This window comes from Hesperophylax consimilis, chromosome 6 (genome assembly GCF_061612785.1).
Source record: "Hesperophylax consimilis isolate HC1 chromosome 6, BYU_Hcon_1.0, whole genome shotgun sequence".
Taxonomy (NCBI): Eukaryota; Metazoa; Arthropoda; class Insecta; order Trichoptera; family Limnephilidae; genus Hesperophylax; species Hesperophylax consimilis.
In genome coordinates this window covers 1,355,869-1,368,898 of record NC_142841.1, presented here as the reverse complement: position 1 = coordinate 1,368,898, position 13,030 = coordinate 1,355,869, and the positions used below count along the sequence as shown (strand labels likewise).

At 33.0% G+C, this 13,030-nt stretch overlaps 1 protein-coding gene across 1 annotated transcript in view; it reads left to right on the top strand.

The window, feature by feature from the left end:
- Nucleotides 1–13,030, top strand: part of LOC149422819 (uncharacterized) — a 770,637-nt gene that overhangs the window by 130,995 nt on the left and 626,612 nt on the right. The window contains exon 3 of the mRNA XM_089632301.1: nt 3,164–3,196. The gene's annotated coding sequence lies outside the window, so the exon portion shown is untranslated. The remainder of the gene's footprint in view (nt 1–3,163; nt 3,197–13,030) is intronic.

Here is a 13,030-nt window from a genome sequence, read left to right as displayed (position 1 = left end):
TTGTAACATTTATGGATAACCAACATCGGGAATTGCTACGATAGTGAAATAAAAGTGAAAAGAAGTTCAATATTACATTTATTTCAATATCGCATAGAGCTAGAGATCTCTCTTACAATACAATTAGATTAAACTCAGGGGTGAGCGGCAATACAAAGTATTGAACGCATGGGTGAATTTATAAAGGTAGCAAAAGTTATAAAGTGTGACATTGTGTAAAGACATTAAATATTTAACCTGTTAAACAAGAGTAGGGCACCATGCAACACTTAGGAAAGGGTTGCAAAATTTTGAAGAGGAACAACCCGATGACCAGCGAATTAATTTATCTCGCTGATTGCGTCATCGCGTCACCCGGAAGTCTGTCGACTGGAGCGCTCGCTTGTATCTTCTCTGTAGACGCATCCACCCCGGCCGACTGCCCGTTTGGTACTGACGGTCCACGCTTCTCGAAATTATGACCCGAGCTCCTTTCTAGAACGGCCCATAGAGCACATGTCACGTAAATAACTCGGAGGTCTTGTCAGATGTTTGATAATTAGTGGCAGGGCAAAAGTGAACTGCTACAAGTTGACCTTTGATGCAAACAGTAAGCTCTCGATAAGACAGATAAAACTTAAACCAGGATAGTACGTTACCGTTTATGCCAATTTTCGCCACTTTGTTAACAAGAATTTTATGGCAAACCAGATCAAACGCTTTGCTGAAATCAGTAAATATATATAATCGACTTGTTGTCCATTAATAAGTGCATTTGTTATATAAATTTCGTACAGGGATAGATTGGTTAAGGTTGATCTGGTTGAAACAAAACCATGTTGGCAAGTTGTAATGATGGATTTCACGCTGGGGTTTATCTTTAGAAGAATCAATTTTTCGAAAAGCTCGATTGGATTGGATACAAATTGGACGATAATTATCAATTGCAGATTTATCCCCGCATTTAAATATTGGAGTTAAGTAACTTTTTTTCCACAGTTTTGGGAAATTTCCCGTTGACAGACTTATTAAATAATATGAACAACGGAATGGATAAGCTGTCTGCACAGTTTTTAATCAAAATGGGTGGAATTTGATCCGGCACGGAACTTAATTTGGGTTCAAGTGTTTTAAGGTGATTTGCTATGTCGGTGATGTTAATATTAAAATTAGACAATTGCAAATTAATATCAGAATTAAATTCCGGAATTTGTTCATCTGAAATGTCAGGTTCAAACACATCTTTAAAGAAATCGGCAAACATGTCAACATTTTTTTATCTTGCTAGAACTCCTTTGTTTATGATTCATAGTTCCGGGAATCCCGATTTTTTTTGTGTATTTTTGTGTCTTTACTGTATATTATAGCATTATACAGCCACTGAATAGAAAATACAAACTAGAAATGCTTTTCATAAAGATTTGAATGGAAACCAATGTTGGAACTAACTTAGTGCCTCTTGGTCCTATCCCACTAAGCACGAACTCTGTCTTTTTACACTTGTCTGACATCCCATTTGATCGAAATGAAAATATTATATCGATATACAGTTCTGTTCTATGTTCTGCATATGAAGTTTACGCAGAGAATGGTCAGACTTTTGAATCACGAAACACGCTCACTTCGCATTTTCTTGGTTATTATTTTTTCTTTATGGTAATAAGTATGGGGTAAAACGAAACCTGATAAAAAATATCCATAAAGAAATGTTATTCAATTTCCTTCAAATATTTTGCGGTAATCATTATAATACCATACGCCTCTAAGGAAAAGTTACGCTTCTTTTTTCTAAAGCAAACTTTGGCAGCAGTATTATTTTTTTCCAGAATAGCTACGCCTTGTAAATTCAACAAAGTATTTGAAACACTCCGATAGAAGTGTTCTTTGTTTTTATTTCATTTAATAAATGAAAAAACAATTTTCCAGAACGGCACGAAGCAAATAGCTGACCAAGAAATTAGGACAGACTCCTAATACATCTTAGACTCTTAAGGGTAGTTAGGGATCGCTTAACAATACCCATTTCGTGAATAAATAATCGGCCTTGTCTACCTAAATACCTGGCCTCTAATTGTTTGTTAACGTATTATGTGGAGCTTATTTATGTACGGAAGTCCTTAGTCAACAGGATCTTCTGTTGTCCTAATACCTGATACAGCCCACTTAGGACCCGAAAACGTTTCCTTATGGAAAGGGAATATTTCAATATAAACCCGCTTGTTGTTTACTTTGTGAAACAATAATTCAAACAAAATGGATTTATTTTATTTAACTGTGCAAATTTGATCAGCCTAGAAGATATTGTCATTACTTTTCAAATTATTGAAGTAATTCTTTGGACTCTCGAACGAGAGGAGTGTCGGAAGAATATTAATTATGACGTGTAGATTGATAGTATCAAATGATCAAATTCTTGAGTCAGATTTCGTCAAAAATCAGAAAAACAAAACAATAATAATTAACTCTTTCTACCCCTTCTACTCCTTTATCAAATCTTCTGCCGATTTGTGTGCCGATAAACAAAGCATTATCATACTTTTGGAGGTGAAAATCTCAAAAAATAACTAAAGCAATTTAAATTTAATTAATTAATTATGTCGACACAAAGTAAAAACCTTCCTCTATCGGAAAGAAATTGATGAGAATATGTAATGAGTAAGCATGGGAATAAAGCCAGTAGCGAGTATCAAAAAAGATTTATGTCACATTTCAGTCTTTCTGCACATTCTTTTGGAAATTAGGTTATGGTTGGTTCTAAAATAAAATCATATCAATGTTATCTGAAATACACTGTTCTCGTTTAGCAAAATGTATAATGGTATCCCGTTTCGACTCTGTTATCTCTTTAAGTGTCGTCAGTCTGCCATATAGTACTCTAAAATGTATAGGTATGTTGTGAGGCAGAAGGCAGTGGGGAAGATAAAGGTTAAGAAGTATCTGGCTATTCAGATCTGGTCACCAAACACGGCCAAGACCATTTGAAGGAACGTTTCAATTCTGAATGATGGTCATACACCGAGAGATTTTCCACTCTGTAAATTGCAGCAAAAATATTGTACATTATTTTAAATGCGCAAATATTTTGAATAACACAAATTATTTAAATAAAATTTATTTGCGCATGCCAGGATTTGAACCCGCGATCTCCCGCATAAATGGCTGAATACCAATATTTTTGTTTCAGATTTGACTGCAAAATCACTGTTCATCACTTTGGGTGAGTGCTTATCATTATCATGATATTAAAAACAGTTGTTTACTTTAATGTAGAGCATGCCATTGGATATATACAATAGTATTTTTGCAATAATTTAACTTTCGAGCAAAAAAAATCATATTTAATAACATTTAAAAAGATAATTACTAATGATAATAATATGTGCCAGCGCCCTTGAGGTGATTTCTCACGAAAACGGCGCTATATAAATTAGCCAAATATTATTATTATGTTGTAAAATATTTAAAAAAAAACGAGACAAAGAGGCGTATCATGAAAAGGAAAGCAAAAAAGCTGGCTTTAAAACATGGAACAAATCCCACGCGAAATTTGGTATTCCTTGTTCTTGTCATTGAAATGCGTTGTCATCTCCAGGTAACACGTGTTTGACAAATGTCTTCCACGTGACAGAGCAGACGCGCGGTATACTTACCTCCCCAGGGTAAGAATTTAGCTACTGCTACTGCTAGTTAAATTCTTATCCAATATCTGCCTGGAGTGAAAGGGGCGGGAGAGGGAAAGGATGTAGGGCGGTAGAAAACCTACATCTTTGTTTACGAAAAATTTGTAAGGATTGAAATGATCAAGATTATTAAAGGATCTCTTCATGTTCTTTTTCTTCTCGTAGCCTCTCCTATCGGAGGCTGGCTATCGTCGGGGCATTTGCACAACTTAGTACAATTGTGAAAAACCCAAGGCACGATTATTTTGTTGGTTTTTTGTATAATAGGATCTTAAGCTTTGAACTAATTATTTCCTTGGATTTATATTATCAAGGTTTCTGCTTAAATATATAACATTGCTGTATCCATCATGGGATGTAATATAATGTTACCTTCAAACACATTATCCAAAAAGCGCATATTTATGTCGTCACACGTCATATTCTAATGTATTCCGCTTACAATTTTATTTTCGTCAATCTCGCCTCACTAAACGCACAGTATATTAAATAATGTAACATTTATTGCACGGAATATTAACACTATAAATTGCGGTTAATAATTTTCTGTTATTGGTTGATTGTAATTCAAAACAGAAAATTTCTATAATAATCACGAATTCAATAGTAGACGGTTTGACTAATTTTTAGGAAAATCTTTAATTTATTTATTAGGGCTTCTATGTTTTGTATTTGTCGTAAAGCAGCCATTAAACTATTTCATAGCCAACTGTTAATATGATCCAATGTTAACAACGACAATTTTATGGCTTGGTTTCCTTTTGCCTATAACCCATTGAACAAAACATAAATTTTGAATATGGTGTTACAGAAAACAGTGATACGTGAAATATTAAACATATCACGACGTTTTGTTAGTAAAAAAGTATCACCGATCGATTGGCAATCCGAAGGTCGTGGGTTTTAATCCCGGCTTGCGCAAGTACATTTTATTTGATGAATATGTTATTTCGTAAAAAAGGAATTGTTAAATTCATTTTCTACGTTTGATTTCAAAATAACTTCAAGAAGAAAAAATATTTGATAATCCCATTCTTACCACAAAAACAAATATTAGAATATTGTCTGAAATATTTGATTGACGTTTAGTTATCAGATTGACATTTTGATCAAATTTGTCACTTCCGTGGCGTGTAGCTAATTTTAAACTACAACAACATTTCGATAAAATTTAATGTAACGTGATAAAAAATCAAATTTAAATGAAAAAGGTGTGAAATTTGAATTTATTTTATTATTTAGATTTGTGGACAACTGCCCGCTGAATCTCCTAACAGTATATTCCGTTATTCAGTTCTTCAAACATAAACATTGCGTGGTCGACTCTTACCAAGACTATACTTAAGTAACATTGGGTGGTCGTCCCTTACCAGGGCAATACTTTAGGAACGTTCCGTGGTCGTCTTCTACCAGGACGATATATAAGTAACGTTACGTGGTCGTCTCTTACCAGGGCGATACTTAAGTAACATTGCGTGGTCGTCTCTTATCGGGGCGATACTTAAATAACGTTATGAAACAAATATATGTTTTGAAGCGATAACAAAACTTCTTCAAATATTGGAAATTCACTTTGTGACTTCATTTAAATTTTAAATTTAAAAATAAATTAGTCAATTTTCACTTAAAAATGTCCATACTTTTTTATTAAATAGTGGTGTACATAAATGTATATTTTATTTACATTTAAAAAAATTTAATAAGGAACAACTTTTTCTTTTTAGATATTTTGAAAGTTATACCCATCAATGTAATATATCATTGAAGAAGACGATCATACTTATTAATCTAAACGAAACATAAAATATAAAAAGACACAAAACTAGGAATCGAACCCAGTATCTCTTGTTTTACCGGGACAGGCGTCTTTAATCACTGATACACACAGATCCTGGGTTCGAACCCCAGTTGCGAGCGTTACCTTTTTTATTTGCTGTGTCTTGTTCTGTTTCATCTATCATTTAGATTTATTTTAATAAGTATTTATTATATATATGAAATGAAAATAATCAAATTTGTTTACATCACTGTTTTTAAATATGGTGGTAAAAACAAACCTACAAAATAATTTTGCAATTATAGGTATTTGTATTTTTTGAAATTGCAATTTTAACGAATAAGGTAAATGGGTAATATTTGCACCTGCCGCCAATACGTTTGGTTCTAAGGAAAGGTGTATTCGACATACTTATCTCACTTCCCATTCCATCTCTTCTATCAATACATTAGGGCGGTGGTCGCAGAATATCTTGTTGGAATTTTTTATCCAGACGCATTCATCTTCTGGGTTTATCTCCGGTGATGTATGGGATGCTGCCACTTTATTATGCACAAGGAACTTTGTCTGCTGGAGATGGATTTTGTCAAATTGGTGTTTGTCTGTTGTGGAATAATGAACTTTGTTTATCATAATATAATAACCAATTGGAATAAAGATAAAAACAGGACTAAGGAATAAGAATAATATTACGCGGAGAAAAATTTGTATTGCTAATTTATTAAGAATATTTTTTCAATATGAACGGGTGTTTCAGGCTAATAATTTCATATTAGGAATCTCTTAAAATTATTGGTCGTCCGATTAAAATGAAATTGTAGGCCTAACGAATTATTAGGTTTCCTGATAAACTTTCAGTAAATCACGAATATATTATCACGATGTCAGAACACGTGTCCACGAAAGTGTGAATATTTTCGCATTTCGAGATGAAATATTCGAATTTTCGTGAACAAGTTTTGCGACATCGTGATAATATGTCATCAGACCGGTCAATACTGGGTCCCTGGGTCCCACCCAGGCGTCCCACGTTTGATTCCTCGGCTGGCTAAGTCGTCCATCGCATCACAAGCAATATTTTCCGCTTAATGTGGTGGTAGTAGGATATTTTCAAACTTTCATGTTATTCGTAAACCGGAACGTTTGTCTTTCTTAAAAAAAAGTAATTTACTAAAAGTTTATAAGGAAACCTGTAAATTCATTCGTTAGGCCTGCAATCCCGTTTTTAACCAAAATTATCAATAATTTGAAGAGATTTAATAAATAAGAAAAACTCTTCTGAGCCCATTATATTATTTTCCTCTTCTTTTCTGTGATTTTAAGATTAGATCAAAAATGTATTGTTGACATCTGCGTTATTTATAAAACGCTTATTTGTTTATACAGATGATTGTTGGTACATGAAGCAAAATATTCAATATTTAATTATTAAAGACAATATTAGCGATTCCTAAACGAAAATCTGAAACAGAAAAATCAGAAAAAGATACCGTCTCATCTAGGATTCGAACTCAGGACCCTTGCCTTCTAATAAATAAATAGACAAAATAAATGAATTGAAATATAAATAAACAAAATATTCAAAGCCATAATAATAAAATGGTGGAGACAAATTCAAGAAAAGTTAATGTAAATATAATGTTACATGTATATTAGATAGATGAAAAAATATATGTCAAGAGGATGAGGAAAACGTTGAAATACCCTATCGCACTCTCGAGCAAAACAAATTTTTGAGAGAGTCGAATAGCGGACAATCGTGCTTGGATATAGGTTAAAGCAAGTACATGCCAGGATGGAATTGTGCAGAATTCCATCCCCTCTGTATAGTCCTTCATCTAGGCTAACTAGAGTACAAGCCTGGGAAAGCGACGTCAAATTACGAAATCATTGGTGTCGTGAAGTAAACTTCGGTGTTTAAAATAGTTAAATCACTCTGTAATATAATAGGCATGCGTTAAAACAACACACAAATTAGCAGTAATCAGTAATCAGCAGTAATAACAAGTATCAACAACAATCGCAGCCATTTGCAAACTGCCGTTTCTATATGACACTGACTTGATCAAATGAAACTTCGTAATCTTTCGCGCGCCAGAACCTGTACATCGGCCCTTTCCTCAATTAAATTACGTACGGTGTATTTGATAAATAACTTAATGTTGTAGTGACGGTATCAAGTACTTCTAAGTAGAATGTGCCAAGCGCTAAGGTACCTAGGCCGTCATAGAACATACTGAAAATTTCGGCATTACGGGTGGCAATGTTTGTAGCCATAGCAACTGGAATTTTCGAGAACGTTCTTAGGTGCAACATGAATCGTATTGGCACCTTATATAAGCGACAGCAGAAAGGTACTCAGTCAGTCTACTACGCGCTACGTTTTAACGCGCTAATCAACATATCTTACTTATTTCGCCCCGCGATTACTTAAATAATCTTTGCTGTAATGAATCTATTATAAAATATTACATGGTTTACATTCAACACCGAATACATCTTCAACCTTCACAACAATGTAATTCAACAAAAAATGAGTGATCAAACTCTGTCTCTTAACATTCTCAGTCGGTATTAGGCATAAAGCATTGGGCAATGGGGATTAGGCGTTAGGCATTAGACACATTAAATCATTTTATAAAAAAGATCCAGGGAAATAGAAAGAATTTCAAATATATTCAAAATAAGTTTAATTCGACGAATCGGAAGTTCTTGTTAATCCTTTTATAATATTCTGTGCCCTGTGATTGGCAGCAGAAACTTTGTGCCTAGTCTTAAAAGCAAAATACGGCGAATAACTTTCTTCACCAGCGATGAAAAGAGCTTAGATGCTGAGGCAAGTGTCTAAAATAACTGTTATATTGACAAAATAAAAAGTTTTCCAATTTTGCAATAATTTTAACGGAGCTTCTTCTGCGTGAAATAATTTGCAAGACTTTCAAAGGCTTTACATTTTTTTATATAACACAAAACAAACTAACTTTCTAACCATAAAACCATTAAATCACTAGATCTTGGCATGTCTTTCTGGGATAGAATATTTGTATTTATAATCCATCCGCTTACGCGTCATAATATTACTATCAATAGTTATTTCTTCGTCCAGCTACAGTTCGTGTTTTAAGCGTCACTATCGTGGTATTATTTTAGCATGATACACGAATCTCGTCATTAGAAAAAGTTTCATGTAACATTAAAAGTCGCATCGACTAGTGGACCCCAAAATGCTTCGCGATTGCTAATATCTTTATTGGGCGTCTCCAGCTTCTTTCACCATTCACTACTCCATACCACAATATTATTGTCAAGAAACAACATTCTCTCATCTGATTCCGGTGCAGAGAGTATTCCTCGGACGTCGCGGACTTGTTACATCATTCAAACCACCCTTCAAACACTCCTGGCACTAATAAAAATAAACTTTAGACTCTTCAGCGATATCGGCAGACTACTTGACTCGAGTTTTATGAGCGCAAACATACGCAGGCTGAATTTGGTATATATTAAGATTATATCTATGTACTTTCTTCTGACCTTCGCTGGTCAGAGCTAGTTTAGTACTTGTAAGCGCTTGCATACCGCTTCATAACACCGTATGCGGGGACATTGAAGGCCTAGCTTCATTTATATAAATTGTAGAGCCGTTTATTCAAAAAAAATAGATTCATGCGAGAGCTCCGAAGGGGTGACCATAAGTCACCTATACCGGGGTGGGACAGGGTGGGTGTACCTTCAATGACCTTCGCTGGATCCGTTGCTCACATATCGTACATACTACGGTTGGTGAATTTATCTGGTTACCTCGTGAAAAAAAATGAATGCATTGAAATCATTATTTTCACAATGAATTTCAGCAATTAATGATGTATCTAATGCTAAACCACAGGGAAGAGTACCTCTAAAACTCGCACACGCTTTGTAATTTGTCTAGCATCAATGATGGCTTTTGTCCCAAGTCACAAATAATAATTATTACATTGTTTGTCCGTGCATATCCCACTATGTGCCATATTTATATCCATGAAATTCCTACCAAGAAAACGATAAGCATGACATAAGTCATTACAATATTAATTAATAAATAACGATAATATCTATTAATTACTTAATAAGATGTTTACCCCCTGGGGATATTTTTATATCAACTAAGACAGAAATTGGAGGGCTAATGATTTCACTCGAATTGTTCTTTTGTCTTTAGATTTCCAGGTATCTTTTATTTTATTATCTATGTAACTTTACAAAATAATTAGACCTTTGATTAAAGGACCAAAATAAATATTTAAGTTTCTTCAATAATAATAATTATAAATTCACTTCGTGGTTTCAACAGAGTTAATAATAGTGGTTAAGTCAGTTATTTGCATCTGAATGTTTAAGTATTCATTAAAGAATAAGATAATACTAAAAATCTGAATACAACATTAAACAGAACGAAGAGTGAAAAATAAAATGGTCTCAACTGGGAATCAAACTGAACATCTCTGTTACCGGAACAACGCCTCTAACTACTCGTTTAGATCTTTAAAAAGAATAACGTTTACTTTCAAACTAATTACATTAACTTTTTAAAAATACTCGCGTGCATAAATAAATTAACCTTAAAGTTAAGAATTATTTAATAAAGTTTTATTCCTCATATTTTCAACACTTCATTAATTTATTAATTTGTTCCACCATAAAGTTACTTACTAGCACTTAAATTATGTAGGTTCGTCTGTTTCTAGAAACGGATTTCCTTCACTAATGGGTTAGTTCATAATTAAAGTGAGGTCTACGCATTTGGAAAATAGAATTCGTCCGTAAATAGGAACCGCTCATTTCCAATGATTTCTCACAGAGCGGGGAAAATCACTCTCATTATTCAAAGCATGTGATTGCAAGAGACACGTTCTTACTATAAATTATAATTACATTTATACCAATAAACATGAAGCAATATTTACCGCTATTGAAAATTTATGCTTATTTGATTTGAAGTACCAATATATGTTGGTTTAATCTTCTGTAAAAAACATTTACCTTAAATCTGAAACAATTCATGAATTCGCTAAAGTTAGACTTTTAGTGATTTGGCTAGGAAATGTTTTAACAAATTTATTATCAAACAAAAATTCGAGTGCGTTTATCTATTTATTTATATTACAACTCAGCGTACATACTCGTACAGCGTTTACAACTAAAGATTAATTTTAATTAAAACAGCATGAGAACATATTTCTAACTAACCAACTATAACGCCATTTCCCTGCAGGGTTAGGCAGAGAGGACGGACCGCCAAACAACTCGGTCTTGGCACACACTCCTTGCTTCGTTCACATTCGTACATCGTCTCATACATGCTCTTCTATTATCCTGACGCTTGATATGATCCTGCAATGAATCTGCATAATATGAAACATGAATAAACCGATTTTTTAATAAACATGGTATTTTATTTATCATTATTCGCCGTTAGTAGTTAAAGATCATCATAATGCAATTTATTTACGACGAGTTTTAGTAAGTTTTTTTTGTACTAGTGAAAATTGAGATTTATTTTGTAGGTACTTAAGTAGGTATCATTTTAAAACTAACCTATTTTTATTTTAGACAATAGGACAGACTAACAGGATACGACTGTCACTAATGGATAATTTATACTTTAGTAAAGCAATCTTAATCGCTCTTTATAAAAACGTGTTTTTCGAATTATTTAAATTTTTCATCTATCGTAGTGATTTATTTTTGGGGTATTATGCATTGCCTCCTTCTTTAGCCATCGTTTTGAACATCATTACAGTGTCTATCATCAGTACCTTATTTTTATTTCTGGTATAAAACTTCCATTGATAATGTAAAATATTATTTTATTTTTAGTTTTCCTTTAATTTATTATTTCTCTTTTTATAACTTAATTTCATATTTTAATGATTTATTTTGGGGTATTATGCCTTTTAAGGCTACTTCCTTCCTTAGGAAGCGTTTCAGACAACATTACAGTGTCCATCACCAATGCTATCCGAAAATTGGATAAAGAAGGAGGTAGTGCAACACGGCATAAAACCCCAAAAATAAATCACTATTTTACTTTTGGCCGTGAAAAATCTGAAAGTTATATAAAATTTCATATTATTCATTTTCTAAGAAAATGTATACCGCTTTATTCTCACCTTAGAATGATTAATTACTATAATGTCCACGGACATGCTTTGGCTTTGTGGAATTTTTCGCTTCACACTATAGTGTAATTTTATGATAATATTGTTCATTGTGCACATATTTATTAAATCTTTCAATAAATAAGGGTTTTTTGAATTCGGTATAAATAGTCATGTACACCGAGACTTGCTAACTCGTATTCCTTACTTTAATACTTGCTAACTTGTATTCCTCACTTTAATACTTGCTAACTTGTATTCCTCACTTTAATACTTGCTAACTTGTATTCCTTACTTTAATACTTGCTAATTTGTACTCCACCCTTTAATACTAGCTAATTTGTATTCCTCTCTTTTATAATTGCTTACTTGTATTCCTAACTTTAATACTTGCTAACTTGTATTCCTTATTTTAATACTTGCTAATTTGTATTCCTCGCTTTAATACTGGCTAACTTGTATTCCTCACTTTAATACATACTAACTTGTATTCCTCACTTTAATACTTGCTAACTTGTACTCCACCCTTTAATACTTGTTAACTTGTATTCCTCCCTTTTATACTTGCTTACTTGTATTCCTTACTTTAATACTGGCCAACTTGTATTCCTTATTTTAATACTTGCTAATTTGTATTCCTCGCTTTAATACTGGCTAACTTGTATTCCTTACTTTAATACATACTAACTTGTATTCTTCACTTTAATACTTGCTAACTTGTACTCCACCCTTTAATACTTGTTAATTTGTATTCCTCCCTTTTATACTTGCTTACTTGTATTCCTTACTTTAATACTGGCTAACTTGTATTCCTTATTTTAATACTTGCTAATTTGTATTCCTCGCTTTAATACATACTAACTTGTATTCCTCACTTTAATACTTGCTTACTTGTAATCTTCACTTATATATCTGAGAAAATGGCCTAGTCAAGCATATTATTAATTTCCTTTTGGCTAAACCAAAAGCGTTTTATGATTCCGCTTGATGTTAAATAGTTTTCTGAGTTCATGCCCTATTTAAACAAATCACATCGGATCACAAATCGTTATTTATGTAACATTTTATTTTTCTTTTATTTTGAACACGATAAAATTTGATAACGATCAATTTCGAGCAATTAGAAATGATCGCCAACTAATGACAAAAGAATTCTTTTCTAATCACCGATGGATACATTTCTAATCACCGATGGATACATTTCTAATCACCGATGGATACATTTCTAATCACCGATGGATACATTTTTAATCACCGATGGATACATTTCTAATCACCGATGGATACATTTCTAATCACCGATGGATACATTTCCGTACAAAACGAGGTTGAATGAAACTTTTATCCATCTCACTATATTGTATTGTGCATATCGTCACCTTAAAGCAATAGTGGGATATCTTGAAAAATGCTGTTCTGAGATAATAGGACTTTTAGGTTTGCGTGAGCTCTAG